The sequence below is a fragment of the Urtica dioica genome, chromosome 2, assembly GCF_054948205.1.
Source record: "Urtica dioica subsp. dioica isolate 48M chromosome 2, U.dioica_male_clone48M_v1_H2, whole genome shotgun sequence".
NCBI lineage: Eukaryota > Viridiplantae > Streptophyta > Magnoliopsida > Rosales > Urticaceae > Urtica > Urtica dioica.
The window spans coordinates 4304193-4317773 of NC_142757.1; the positions used below are offsets into that span (position 1 = coordinate 4304193).

Here is a 13581-nt window from a genome sequence, read left to right on the forward strand (position 1 = left end):
TCTGACCGCTTCCGGTTCCTAAATCGTTGTCCGAAAACGATCGACAATAGAAATTTTTTCAAACCAGGCCCGGGGAGGTTGTTTAAGCCCATAAAGGGCTTTCTTCAATCGATAAACTTCACCAGAACCATGTAACCTTCCTCATGAAGATCCTCATTTTAATAAACCATTCTTAACATCCATTTTAGAGATGTCCCACTGATGAACAAATGCCACTGCAGTGAGGGTACGAGATGCTTGGAAACGGGAGCAAATGTGTCCTCACAGTCCATGCCATACTGCTGAGCAAACCCTTTAGCAACCAAGAGAGCTTTGTAACGCTCGATAGTCCCATCGCACTTAGTTTTGATCTTGTAAACCCAACGAGAACCAATAGCACGTTTCCTCTCGAGAAGAGGAACAATTTCTCAAGTACATGTCTTGTACAACACAGAGAGTTCTTCAGCCATTGCATGCTGCCAACGAGGGTCAAGAACAGCCTCCTTATAGGAAGAGGTCTTAAAGAGTTGGTGTAGAGAAGTCAAGAAGGAAGCAAAAGAGGTGGAATATATTGAATAAACAAAATCAGGTAACTGAGTGGACTTACGGGTGCGTTGAGGGAAACGAGGTGGAGGAGGAGGCACTGAATCCATTCTCGTTGAAGCTTCATTTTGGGAGGCAATAGGAGCATAGGGAGTATCGATATAAGTTGAGTGTGATCATCAGCAGAGTTAGAAGTATCGACCGTACAAGACTCAAAGGGATCAATGCGAATGAGATCCTACTTATGGAAATTTGGAGTATCCGAAGAAATAGAGTAAAACGGAATATGTTCAAGTAACACAACATAACGAGAGACATAAAGTTTTTGACTAACTAGATCATAACAACGATATCCCTTTTGACCTTAATTATAACCAAGAAATACACAAAGAGCATATCGAGAGGTAAGTTTATTACATTCGAAATAAGGCCAGAGAACAAAACAAGAAAAACCAAAAACTCTCAAGAAAGTATAATTAGGAGCATGACCATGAAGTTTTTCGAAGGGAGACAAACCTGAAGTGATAGATGATTGAATTATGTTTATAGAGTGAACGGAAGTAAGAACAGCTTCCCCCCAAAATTCACTAGGAACATGCACAGACAAGAGGAGAGAGTGGGTTGTTTCAACGATGTGTCTATGTTTCCTTTCAGCCACACCATTTTGTTGTGATGTATCGATACAAGAGGTTTGATGGAAAGTACCATTAGAAGCTAGCAAATCAGAGAAATAACTAGACGTATATTCACCACCCAAATCACACTGAAAACACTTAATGACAACATTACGTTGAGTTTTAACAAATGCACAAAACATATGATAAATGCCATGAATATCATAACGAAAATCCATAAGATAAACCCAACAAAAACGAGTAGAGTTATCAATAAAAGAGACATAGTACTGAGACCCACCCTTTGTAGGAACAGGCGAGTGTCCCCGAACATCAGAATGTACTAAATCAAAAGGTGCGGGAGAAACAAAGACATTTTTAGGAAAGGGTAAAGTAGAAAACTTGGTTAACTTACAACCACAACAATCCGAAATATCATGAGTCTGCAAATTTCATAATGCTCCAGTGGATGCTAAGTACTTTAAACGAGAACCAGAAACATGTCCAAGACAAGAATGCCATCTATAAGAACTAGAAGATGAAGGACTCAAACGAAAAGAGGACAAGTCAACACTAGAAGTTGCAACATCCGGAACTCTCAGCTCATCTAAGATGTAAAGTCAGCTTCTCGAAATGAGGATCTTGCACATAACAACCTGGATGAGAAAATGAAACTAAGAAGCCAGAATCACACAATTGACGAACTGATGCAAGATTCAATGTAAGTTTTGGAATTTTGTAAACATCGGAAATAGAAATCATAGAGGTGCAAATGGAACCAATCCCTATTAATGGCATAGAGTAACATCAGCAGTCATGATAGATATAGAGCGAGCAGGTTGTCCGAACGAAAAGGATTTTGAGTTGGGTGACATGTGATGTGAGGGTCCAGAGTCAAGAACCCATACGGAAGAAGATGTACCTTATGCATTACTAGGGGGAAAACCTATGTGGGAGGGGGCTGACATGGCATGTGGCTGGGAGGCAAGGAACTTCTGAAACTGCTCTGTGAGCGTAGCAATCGAGATACAAGAAAAGCTTCCGGAGTCCGCAGGTGGAACAACAGCTGCCATGTTCGGAGATGTAGCATGAGTGGGCCGCGGAGTGTGATTGCTAGATTTCCACTGCGAATGTGTTTGCGGCCTGTTCAAAAGCTTCAGACACTGTGCCTCCCAATGTCCCTTTTTTTCTTGCAAAAGCTACATTCGTCGTAACTAGGTGTGGCTTGACTATTGTGTTGATTGTAGGGTCGGTGAGAGACTGCAAGAACAAAGGGATCTAAGAAGGCATAGCTCCTTTGTTGATGCCTCCCCTGTCAACACGGGACTTCAAGCGCATCTCTTCAGCCAGCAACTCATTAACCACAGAATCAATTGAGGGTAGAGGAGTGCGATGCAGAATAGTGCCACGAAGACCTTCAAACTTATCCCGAAGAGCCATTCGAAACTAAACAAGATGTTACTCCTCCGATCGATCAATGTAGGCTTGAAATGCTCGCAATGCAACTAATTTGGTCAAAGCAAGTAGGTCCCAAAGGCTAGACATAGCAGAGTAAAACTCTTGAATACTCAAACTGTTTTGTTGAAGACCACGGATGTCTATTTCCAATTGATATTGCTTTGCAAAGTTAGATAGTGTGTACATCCTTTCCAAGTGCTCCAAAACATCCTTAGTCGTCTTGTATTTTGCCAATTGAACAACAATCGCTTGCTGGACCGAGTTGTTGACCGAAGTTATGATTTTGGAATTAGAAGCATCCCAAATATCCAACTGTTCAGCAAAACCCTCATCTTTCTCGTTCTTCTATTTCATGTAGGTTCCAGAGACATAACCCCACATGCGCTTCCCTTTCAAGAAATTTCGCATAACGTAGCTCCAATACGAATAGTTCTGCCCGGTTACCTACACATTAATCGCCTGAAGCGAATCATCCTTAACACCAGCCATATTGAAGAATCAATAAACAAATCCCCAATCTAGAATCGATAAAAGACACTAAATAGAGCGAACTAGAGTACATACCACGACGAGGATCAAATTGGTGTGAAGTCCCCAAAAACGATGCGAAACCCCCAAAATCGAAGTGAAACACAAACCAAATTCCTAAAAATCCCGAAAGTTCTAATCAATGCGCAACTAATTCAAAGATGGAAAGACTTGCGCTTTGATACCATGTAGAATTTGCAAACAGAAGAGGAAGAGGAATTTGGGAGAGGGTGAGAGACAAAAAGAGGCTAGGTTTTCATATGTGCAAAAGTATATGAAATATTACAAGAAAACTAAATAAATAGTATAGGCAAAAGAGACTAAGACCAAAATACCCTTATTATTCTAATAATTATTACAAGTTAGAGCATCCACAATTGCTAGTAAATTGATAAAATGCTTATGATCTAAAATTAAAGAGATAGGTTTTAGGAATATTCTCCATTACAGAAATTAGATAAGAGCTTTAACGAGTATTACGCACAAACTCATCTACACAAATACTCATGGACTAAGGACTTTCTTGTTCGTTATTGTTACCGGTCGTTTTCGGGACGCCGGAAATTCAAAAACAATTCAAGACCGGCCGGGCTTCGCCGGCCGGAAGCCCAACGGGCCCCGGCCCATTAGGCCCGAGTGCCCTGATGCACCCACGGCCCAGCATGGACGGCGCGCCCGCACCTGCGCCCCCGGCCCAATGGGCCTTAGCGCGCCCTAGCGCGCCTGGCCCGCGCGCGCCCTGCGCCCCGGCCGTCCCGGCCCACGAGTGCTCCCCCGCCCCGGCCGTCCCGGCCCGCGCGCGCTCCCGCGTCCCTGGGCGTCCCGGCCCGCGCGCGCTCCCGTGCCCCGGCCCGCGCGCGCTCTCGTGCCCCGGCCCGCGCGCGCTCCCGCGCCCCCGGGCGTCCCGGCCCGCGCATGCCCCATCGGCCCGCCCGAGCGCCCATGCTGCCTCGGGCGGGTGCCCCTACTGCCCCAGCCGAGCGCCCCTGCCGCCTCGGCCGGGTGCCCCTGCTGCCCCGGCCGAGCGCCCCTGCTGCCTCGGCCGCGTGTCCCTGCCGCCCCGGCCGAGCGCCCCTGCTACCCCGGCCGAGCACCCATGCTTCCTCAGCCGGGTGTCCCTGCCGCCTCGGCCGGGTGCCCCTGCTTCCCCGGCCGAGCACCCATGCTGCCCCGGCCGAGCGATCACAACGCCTCGGCCGGGCACGCCTGCTGCCGGGCACGCCACGCCCGGCCAAGTCCCGCGCCCGGCACGCCCAGCGCCCATCCAGACGACACGCCCTGCGCCCTCCTGGACGTGGTGCCTCGCGTGCCCCGCTCCCGGCCACCCGGTGGGCCTCAAGGGGCCGGCCCAAGGCCTCCCCTCCAATACTATAAATACCCCCCCCCTAGGGGGAGGGAAAAGAATCCCAATTCTCACACAACACTCCTCACTCGAGTATTCTCTCCTCTCCTGCACTCTTGTGATATTTCCAAGAGCGCGCACTCCTCCTCCCTCGGCTCAGAAATACAAGTACCCCACTCCACGAGAGGGAGCGCGCTCCTTTTCTGCGACCCGAGCTTCCGCAGTACACACTGCTCTCCAGCTTCTTGGCCATTGAGCTAGAACTTCGAGCTATGAGGCAAGCGACCCCTCTAAAGTCTTCACTAGAAGTTACGAGCCGGGTCCTACTCTAAAGCCTTGGATTCTCAAGCCTCCGAGCCCAAGATAGCCCTCAACATACAAATTGAACTACGTTCTGACCTAATCCCGACTAAAGGGTACGTAGGCAGCCAACCTTTTGCACGGTCACACCCCCCAAAACATACCTCAGGGTCTGGAGGGTGCAGCTCGGTCTACGAGCTCCCATTTTTGGCCCGGGCGCGGTCACTTGGTCCGGCCTTGGATCGAACCGCCCGAGGTATCTAATCGTTGTTCTTTTTCGTGCGACAACATTTTGGCGCTAGAAGGAGGGGACTTCCCGACTTTCACAGCCCGAAATCCCTTCTACAGCTCGACCCCTTTCTTCTCGACTTGACAAAGACATGAGTGGTCAACCACCCGTTCATTATGAGGGCGTGAATAACCCCAAAAACGCAACCGCGGTGAAGAAATACTTCTTGCGCTCCCAAGCGCAAGGCAACGAGGAGTCTCTCAACGACGAGAGTCACACTCCCTCGCCCCCTCCACTTCAGGACAGTCGGGACGACCGCATCCTTGAAATGGAGGAGAAAATCCGCCAGCTAAAAATAGCTAACGCAAGGTACCACCGCCAATTGGCGGGCAAGCCGCCTGCACAAGGCATCCCCCACGGGGAATCCGAGGACCTCATGGACGAGGTACATGACTATGACCCCGACTATGAAGGCTTGGAAATTTCAGCGGACGTCGAGACTTCTCTCACCAAAGACGGGGAACTCCCTGTTGAGATCGAAGCCGGTCCGTCGAAAACAAAGGCAATACCGATCTCCTCTCAAGAAGAGACCTCCCGACGTTCAGCCCATGACCGACTCGGTCAAAGAGGCAATGTCAGGGAAGGTCCAACAACTCGGCGAGTAAGGCGTGTGGCTCGAAGCTCACGCCCCCATACCGCCGGGCCGGATCTTAGAGATCGACTTACCGCCCAACGGAACGACCGTGGCGAAGACCTCCGGGAGAGGCTAAGTGCTCACAAGGGTCACAACCCTGCGGCCCCAATCAATGGGGACCCTCGCACGGCTCAAGGGTCGAATGAAAGGCGACATGTGACTCATCCTGAACAAGGAGTGACCCCCAACACTGGCCTCGACATCGTCACCATGATTCACAATCTTCGTAATGAGGTGCGTGACCTGCGTGAAGGGGGCTTGGCCGGTGATACATACGGGGTCGTAGAAGAACATTCCTCTCCCTTCACCGCCCAAATCCTTGCTGAGGTGAGCACGGGAAACTTCAAACTACCGAATCTCCCTCTCTACAATGGGAAAACTGATCCCACGTATCACGTCCAACATTACGAAACTTGGATGACGATGCAAGGCGTTTCACCTAGGGCTCTATGCCAAGCTTTTAGTCTTACCCTCACCGGACCCGGTTTCGAGTGGTTTAAGAATTTAAGACCAGGAAGCGTCCAATCATTCAAAGACCTGAAGGACATGTTCCTGGCACGATTTGCTACATCGATGGTCCAAAAGAAGACCAAGATGTACCTATGGTCAATCAGGCAAGAGAATAACGAGTCCTTGAGACAGCATCTCACCCGATTCACCGCAGAATCAAATAAGGTCGACCGCTTTGACGACAGTGACGCAATTACAGCCATCATCGAGGGCTTGCGCACCGGAGACTTCTTAAAGTTCATCGTCGGCAGAGTCCCTTCTACGATGGCCGAATTAATGAACCGAGCCAAAACCTTTATGGGGGTAGAAGATTACCTCGACGACCGCAGGAGCAGTAACCAAAGCTCCCGCCATCGAGAGTAGTCCGGCAGCGAGCCGGGCAACCCCCGAAAAGAGTGAACAAGGGTGGTCAAGCTACCGATAGCCGACCCCCTATGTCTCAAAAGCCACGCCTTGCGAGCAATTTTAGAGACTACTCGAGTTACACTCCCTTGACCGCCCCGGTAGAGCAAATCTACGCTGTGGCGCGTGACAAGTTCACCGCTCCGGCTCCAATGAAAGGCGGCCCCACATCTCGCGACCGGTCCCGTTATTGTGAGTTCCACCGGGATTACGGTCACACGACCGCTCAATGCTTCCATCTTTGGAAGCAAATTGAGACATTAATCCAGAATGGAGAGCTCAAAGAGTTTGTCCTTCGCGTGGTAGGAGCGGCAGCCCCCGCCAACAACAGGACCCAGCCTGAGAAAGGTGGAGGGGCCAACGCTAACACCGACCGTACAGCGGTCGCGGCTACGGCTGATGCGCAACTCCACGTCGTCACCACCATTCTAGGTGGCCTGCAAGACGGGGACTCGGCCCGGCAAAGGAAAAAGCTCCTCAGAGCTGCCTCTCAAGAAGGCCTTGCCGGGCAGGTTAACCTCACCTATGAGGAACCTCTATCCGTACCTCACGAGACGATACAATTCACCAATGAAGAGGCTAAGCGAGTTGTGCACCCGCACAATGACGCAATAGTCCTTAAGGCCCAGGTGGCCAACAACTTGGTAAAAAGAGTTCTTATTGATAATGGCAGCACAGCCGATATAATCTTTAAGACCACCCTAGAGCGCATGAAGCTCGGGGGACTCCGCCCTGTCCCAACTCAGACACCTCTGTTTGTGTTCACGGGAGAAAAGGTCATGACCGAAGGAATCATTGATTTGCCAGTCACCTTTGGGACTACCAGAGGTATCGAAGTCGTTCACATGGTCCCCTTTCTTGTGGTTGACCAGGAGTCGCCCTACAATGTTATCATTGGGCGACCCACGTTGAACAGACTAAGGGCCATCACATCCACGTATCACCTACTGGTGAAATTCCCCACCGAGGAGGGGATTGGCGTCATGGCTGGTGATCAAACCCAAGCGAGGATATGCTATGTCCAAGGCGTGGACGGCAAGCCCGCTGAAAAAAGGGTTAACACGATCTACCAGCTAGAAGATGACTACCCGTGTGATCAAAAAGATGCACGGCAGTTCGGGGAGCTAGACCCCCGTGACAATATCGAGAGGTTGAAAGTTGACACCCCCGATGATCTCACTTCGATCGTTCTCGACAAAGCGAAGCCTGACCAGGTAGTGAAGATCGGTGCACAACTCCCTCTCACCATCAAAACTCAACTCGCGTCCTTCCTTCGGGAGTTTAAGGATGTCTTTGCGTGGACACATGCAGACATGCCCGGTATAGACCCCGATGTGATTGTGCACGGATTGAATGACGATAAAACTATCACTGAAAAGGTACAAGCTAGACGTGCGTTCAACCCCGAACGATACTTAGCGATAAACGAGGAAGTCGAAAAGCTTCTCTCCGCTGGTTTCATCCGAGAAGCCAAGTACCCCAAGTGGGTGGCCAATGTGGTCATGGTCAAAAAGCCTAATGGGAAGTGGCGCATTTGTGTAGATTACAAAGATCTTAACAAAGCCTGCCCAAAAGATTGCTTTCCACTCCCACGTATCGAACAACTGGTCGACGCCATGGTGGGACATGAACTGCTAAGTTTCATGGACGCCTACTCGGGCTATAACCAGATACGAATGCACGAGCCCGATCAGATCAAGACGACCTTCGTCACTGATCACGGCCTCTACTGCTACAAGGTCATGCCTTTCGGCCTTAAAAATGCAGGAGCTACTTACCAACGATTGGTAAACCGGATCTTCGCCGACCTAATCGGCAAGACCATGAAAGTATACGTGGACGACATGCTCGTTAAAAGCCTACTGGCTACCAATCACGTAGACAACCTGAAGGAGATGTTCTTAATCCTCCGCCGGTACAAAATGAAGTTCAACCCCAACAAATGTGTGTTCGGGGTCGAATCCGGGAAGTTCCTAGGCTACATAGTTAGCCGTCGAGGTATCGAAGCGAACCCCGAGAAAATCAAGGCACTCCTTGACATGAAGTCTCTGCGACGTGTCAAGGAAGTCCAAAGTCTGACCGGTCAGATTGCCGCCCTCTCACGTTTTGTGGCCAAAGCAACCGACAAGTGTCAACCGTTCTTCAAAGCAATTAAGAAGACGGACGGCTTTGAATGGACAGACGAGTGCGAAAAGGCCTTTCAAGAAATGAAGGCCTACTTCGGGTCACCTCCGTTCCTCTCCAAGCCAAAAGAAGGCGAGACGCTCTACATCTACCTCGCCGTCTCCGAACGAGCTGTGAGCGCTATGCTGATCCGTGAAGAAGATAAGGCTCAATGGCCTATCTTCTACGTAAGCAAAGCCCTACTTGACGCCGAAACACGTTACACAGAGATAGAGAAACTCTATCTCGCTCTCCTCGTAGCCGCCAAAAAGCTACGCCCCTACTTCCAGGCTCACCCAATTGTTGTCCGAACAGGGCACCCCATCAGTAAAGCTCATCAAAAGGGAACATCGACTCGCATGGCGATCTGGTCCCAAGAATTGAGCGAGTACGGGATTGAGTTTCACCCGAGACCACCAATAAAGACTCAAGCCTTAGCTGATTTCGTAGCAGAATTCTCCAACACTCCCGATGTGGGAAGAGCAGAAGATGACTCGACCGACGACTTGTCGGCTCGAAAGAGAAAGGTCGACCCTACGGGTCCCATCTGGGAACTACACGTAGACGGAGCATCTAATGCCCAGGGAGCAGGCACCGGCATGATTCTAACAGATCCCGACCGGGAAAAGTTACGCTACGCCCTCCACTACGGATTCCAGGCCTCCAACAATGAGGCCGAGTACGAAGCCATCATCGTAGGGCTAGAGCTCGCTCAAAAGCTCAACGTACAGAATTTACGAATACACTGTGACTCGCAGTTAATCGTAAATCAGGTTAAAGGCGACTACGTCGCCAAAGAACCTAACATGATCGCCTACTTGGCAAAGACAAATGCCAAGCTAGATGCCTTCTCCTGGTTCGAGATCATCCAGATCCCACGAGAAGAGAACTCCGAGGCTGACGCCCTAGCTCGCCTCGGATCCGGTATCACCGAAGACGGTTTGGGAACTATCCCGATCGAGTCTCTCTCGCGACCATCCGTCTCACGTGATTGATAGGTGCGTTTATTACGCGTAAAACTCCTATTTCTCGGACTAAAAACTAACGAGTCTTCAAGTGTTTTTGATAGTTTTTGTGTGTTTATGAGTGATTTTCACGTTTAAGAGGTCAATTGGGTCTTGAGGAGGTTATTCGTGCCTCATGTGACGATTCCGAACCATTTCAAGGAGATTCATACACATTTGGACAACTTGGAGCGAAACAAGGAACGACGTCCTCTTCAGCAGGATTTTTGGATTTTTAGATGATTATTTTGGATGATCCACTTCCATGATTGGATAGAACTCCCTCTTAGCTTTCCAATTCATATTTATTTGCAGAAATCGGACGTCGGAGCTAGGAGTTACGACCGTTTAAAAAACGGTGTGCAGCGAACCGGAAGCGCGGCGCGCAGAAAAAAGCGCGCGCCGCGAGGACAAAAATTTCGCCGTTTTTGCCTCTAGAGTCGTACGCGCGGACCGCACGAAGCCGAAAATCAAAAGTGCGCGCCGCGCAGACAAAAGGGCGCACCGCGCGGTCCAAAAATCAGCTTTTTCCAATGTTGCGTTTCTGAGCGGATTTTGGCCATTGGATGCGATTGGAAGGCCTAGATTGCTCCGAAAACAAGTCCATTCAACCTTAAAAAGACCAATGCTTTCAGAAGAAGTCATGCATGGAAGGGATTTTGTAGAATCTATCAAGAACATCTTTTCATTTTCTTAGTTTTTTCATTATTTTTCCTAAATTTTCCAGACTTGTTCATACTTTGTGGCTCCAATTTGAAGAGAAGGAGAGAGCTGCAGAGTTCTACCATTGCTACAATCCTAATAAAAGTGTTCTATTCTCTAAACTCTTATTTTTTTTTAATTCAAGTTCTCCATATGTTTATGATGTTTCTTGATGTGTTGTTCTTGTGTTCATCTTTAAGTATTTTTATTGTCATGGTTATTAATATGAATTAGTCTCATGTAGGGCTATGGTGTAGCGGGTTCATTACGATGTAGGATTCATGGTATTAGAATTGTTAGGTTGTTGTTTTTCTCATCACTTTTACTTAATGCACAACTATGCTTAATGCTTGTATGAATGTCATGAACTCATGCTTGTTTTATGTTCAACTCTAATGCTTGAGAAAGATTACGTTGTTGTGTTTTTGTGTGGATTACTAGAATTCATTCCTAGGCTAGATATAGCTAGGTTGTTCTAGACTCGTGAGAATACTCTTGTTTTTATGCTAGCCGTGCTTGTTAGGAGTTGAGATCGAGAGATGATATTCCGGTATCGGTTTAGGTTGTTAGATGCTTGAGAGAGATCTATCAATTCTATTAAAGTGAGTATGAGTAGTGAAAAGTATGAATCTCAATAGCTTGTTTCTTTTCCTAATTCAGCGAATCTAAGTTGTTTTGTGAACCCATGAACCATAGTCCTTCCCTTTAGCCATTAGAATTTTGTGTGCATCTAGTTATTTAATTTTGTGACATGTTAGTGAATTTTTGTGACAACGATTCCATCAACTATATTTAGTTATATATTAGCTTGTGAATCTTGAATCTTCAATTTAGCTAGTCCTCGTGGGATCGACTCGTTCTTACGATTTATTACTATTGCGACCACGTGCACTTGCGTGTGCGAGAAAATTCGCAACAGTGATGAGGTTGGAACGATTGAGAGCACCGCTCATCCAACTTGGATGACCCCGCTTACGGACTTCTTGCGAAGAGGGGCACTTACCGAAGACCGCAGAGAAGCCGAAAGGCTGAAAGCCCTCGCATCCAAATACGTGTTGAGAGGCGAAGCTCTATACAAGCGCGGGTACTCAACCCCGCTGCTCCGATGCCTCAACAGCGTCGAGTCGACTAAGGTCCTCCGCGAAATTCACGAAGGCCTCTGCGGAAACCACGCCGCTGGGAGGTCCCTCGCGCTCAAAGCGCTTCGACAAGGCTATTTCTGGCCAACGATGAAAAAAGACGCCTACGACTGGGCAAGAAAGTGCGACAAGTGTCAACGTTTCTCTAACGTTCCACGACAGCCGCCATCTCCCCTGAGTAGCATCGTTGTTCCACGCCCCTTCGCAAAATGGGGCGTAGACATTATCAGCAAGCTTCCCAAAGCCCTGAGGCAATACAAGTACGCCATCGTCGCTATTGACTACTTCACTAAGTGGGTCGAAGCCGAGCCTCTGGCCAGGATCACCGAGGCCAACACTACAAACTTCATCTGGAAGTCCATAATATGCCGCCACGGCATCCCCGCGTCGATCGTGACCGACAACGGCGCGCAGTTCGACAACGCGAGGGTTAGAGAGATCTGCACCCAACTAGGGATAAGCAAGACATTCTCATCCCCGCGACATCCACAGGCTAATGGCCAAGTGGAAGCCGTCAACAAGACGATTAAAAGCAACCTCAAGAAAAAGCTCGAAGCCAAAAAAGGCGCCTGGGCTGAGGAACTGCCTTTTATCCTATGAGCCTATCGAACGACCGTTCGAAACGCCACCGGAGAGACCCCCTTCTCCCTAGCTTTTGGGATTGAAGCGGTGGTCCTCGTGGAAACGGAAGTCCCCACCTACTGGGTCGACACTTTCGACGAGAAAGAAAATGATGAAGCCATGCGCCTCGAACTGGATCTAATCGACGAGAAAAGATCCGAGGCCCTCACCAGACTCGCTGCACAAAAGCGAAAGGTTGAGAGATACTACAACGCCAAAGTCAAAAGGCGGATCTTCGCCGTCGGCAGCCTTGTACTCAGACTCGTGTTCCAGAACACCCAAGTGCAAGGCACCGGGGTCCTGGGCCCAAATTGGGAAGGACCATATAGAGTTCGACAAGTCATACATGACGGAATCTACTACATCGAAAACACGGACGGAACTCCAATCCGGCACCCGTGGAATGCCGAGCACTTGAGGCAGTACCACCACTGACAAAGTGCCCCCATTTATTGCTCTGATTTTCCTTATTCAATAAGGCCTACGTGCCACTGTTCAAGGATGTTCCCTGTTAGCAAAAATTAATAAAAAATAAAGTTCGCGGTCTTTTTTTTTGCCCACTTTATTAAAAAGTTTTTAGTCATCACGGCACGACCTGTAAACTAAAAACATGGGGGGCTAATGGATCCTGCGACATACGCTCAAGAATTCACGGCAAAAAAAAAAACCTTAAGCCCCCCACTCATGGGATACAGAGGCTTAAGAAGCTCGAACCCCGACGGCTCATCAAGCATACGGGTCCGAGGAAAGACGTCGGCCTAACCCGGCGCAACACATACGCTCGGTCGCTCAACATCACGAGCTCAAAGATGCCGGACCAGCCCGGCGCAACACATAAAGTTCGGTCGCTCAACAGCACGAACACTTTTACCCAGGCCTAAGTCCCCCACGGGGATACAGACTTAGGAAGCTCGAACCCTGACGGCCCTTCGTGCATACAGGTTCGGGTAAAACGTCGGCCTTCCCGGCGTGCCATAAGACGCGTAAAGGCACAGGTGAAAGACGTCTCCCGGGACGCATGTAAGACGCGTAAAGGCGCTGCCTCGAACCCTAAAAAGGCCAAATTTGAGCCAAACAAATGTTCGCTAGCCTCAGGGCACGAACACCAAAGACGCCGGCCTACCCGGCGCAATAAGGTTTGAGTAAAAGACGTCGGCCTAACATGACGCACCCGCGTTCGCTTGCTCCAGGGCAAGCGAGCCCAAAAGACGTCGGCCTAACCCGACGCACCCGCGTTCGCTTGCTCAAGGGCAAGCGAGCCCACAAGACGCCAGCATAACCCGGCGTAACCCGCATTCGCTTGCTCCAGGGTGAGCGAACCCAAAAAGACGTTGGCATAACCCAACGCAAAGC

The 13581-nt window shown here is 49.4% G+C and overlaps 1 pseudogene; it reads right to left on the minus strand.

Moving 5' to 3' along the window:
- Positions 1-1739: 1739 nt before the first annotated feature.
- Positions 1740-3083, minus strand: LOC149404014 (uncharacterized; annotated as a pseudogene).
- Positions 3084-13581: the final 10498 nt, after the last annotated feature.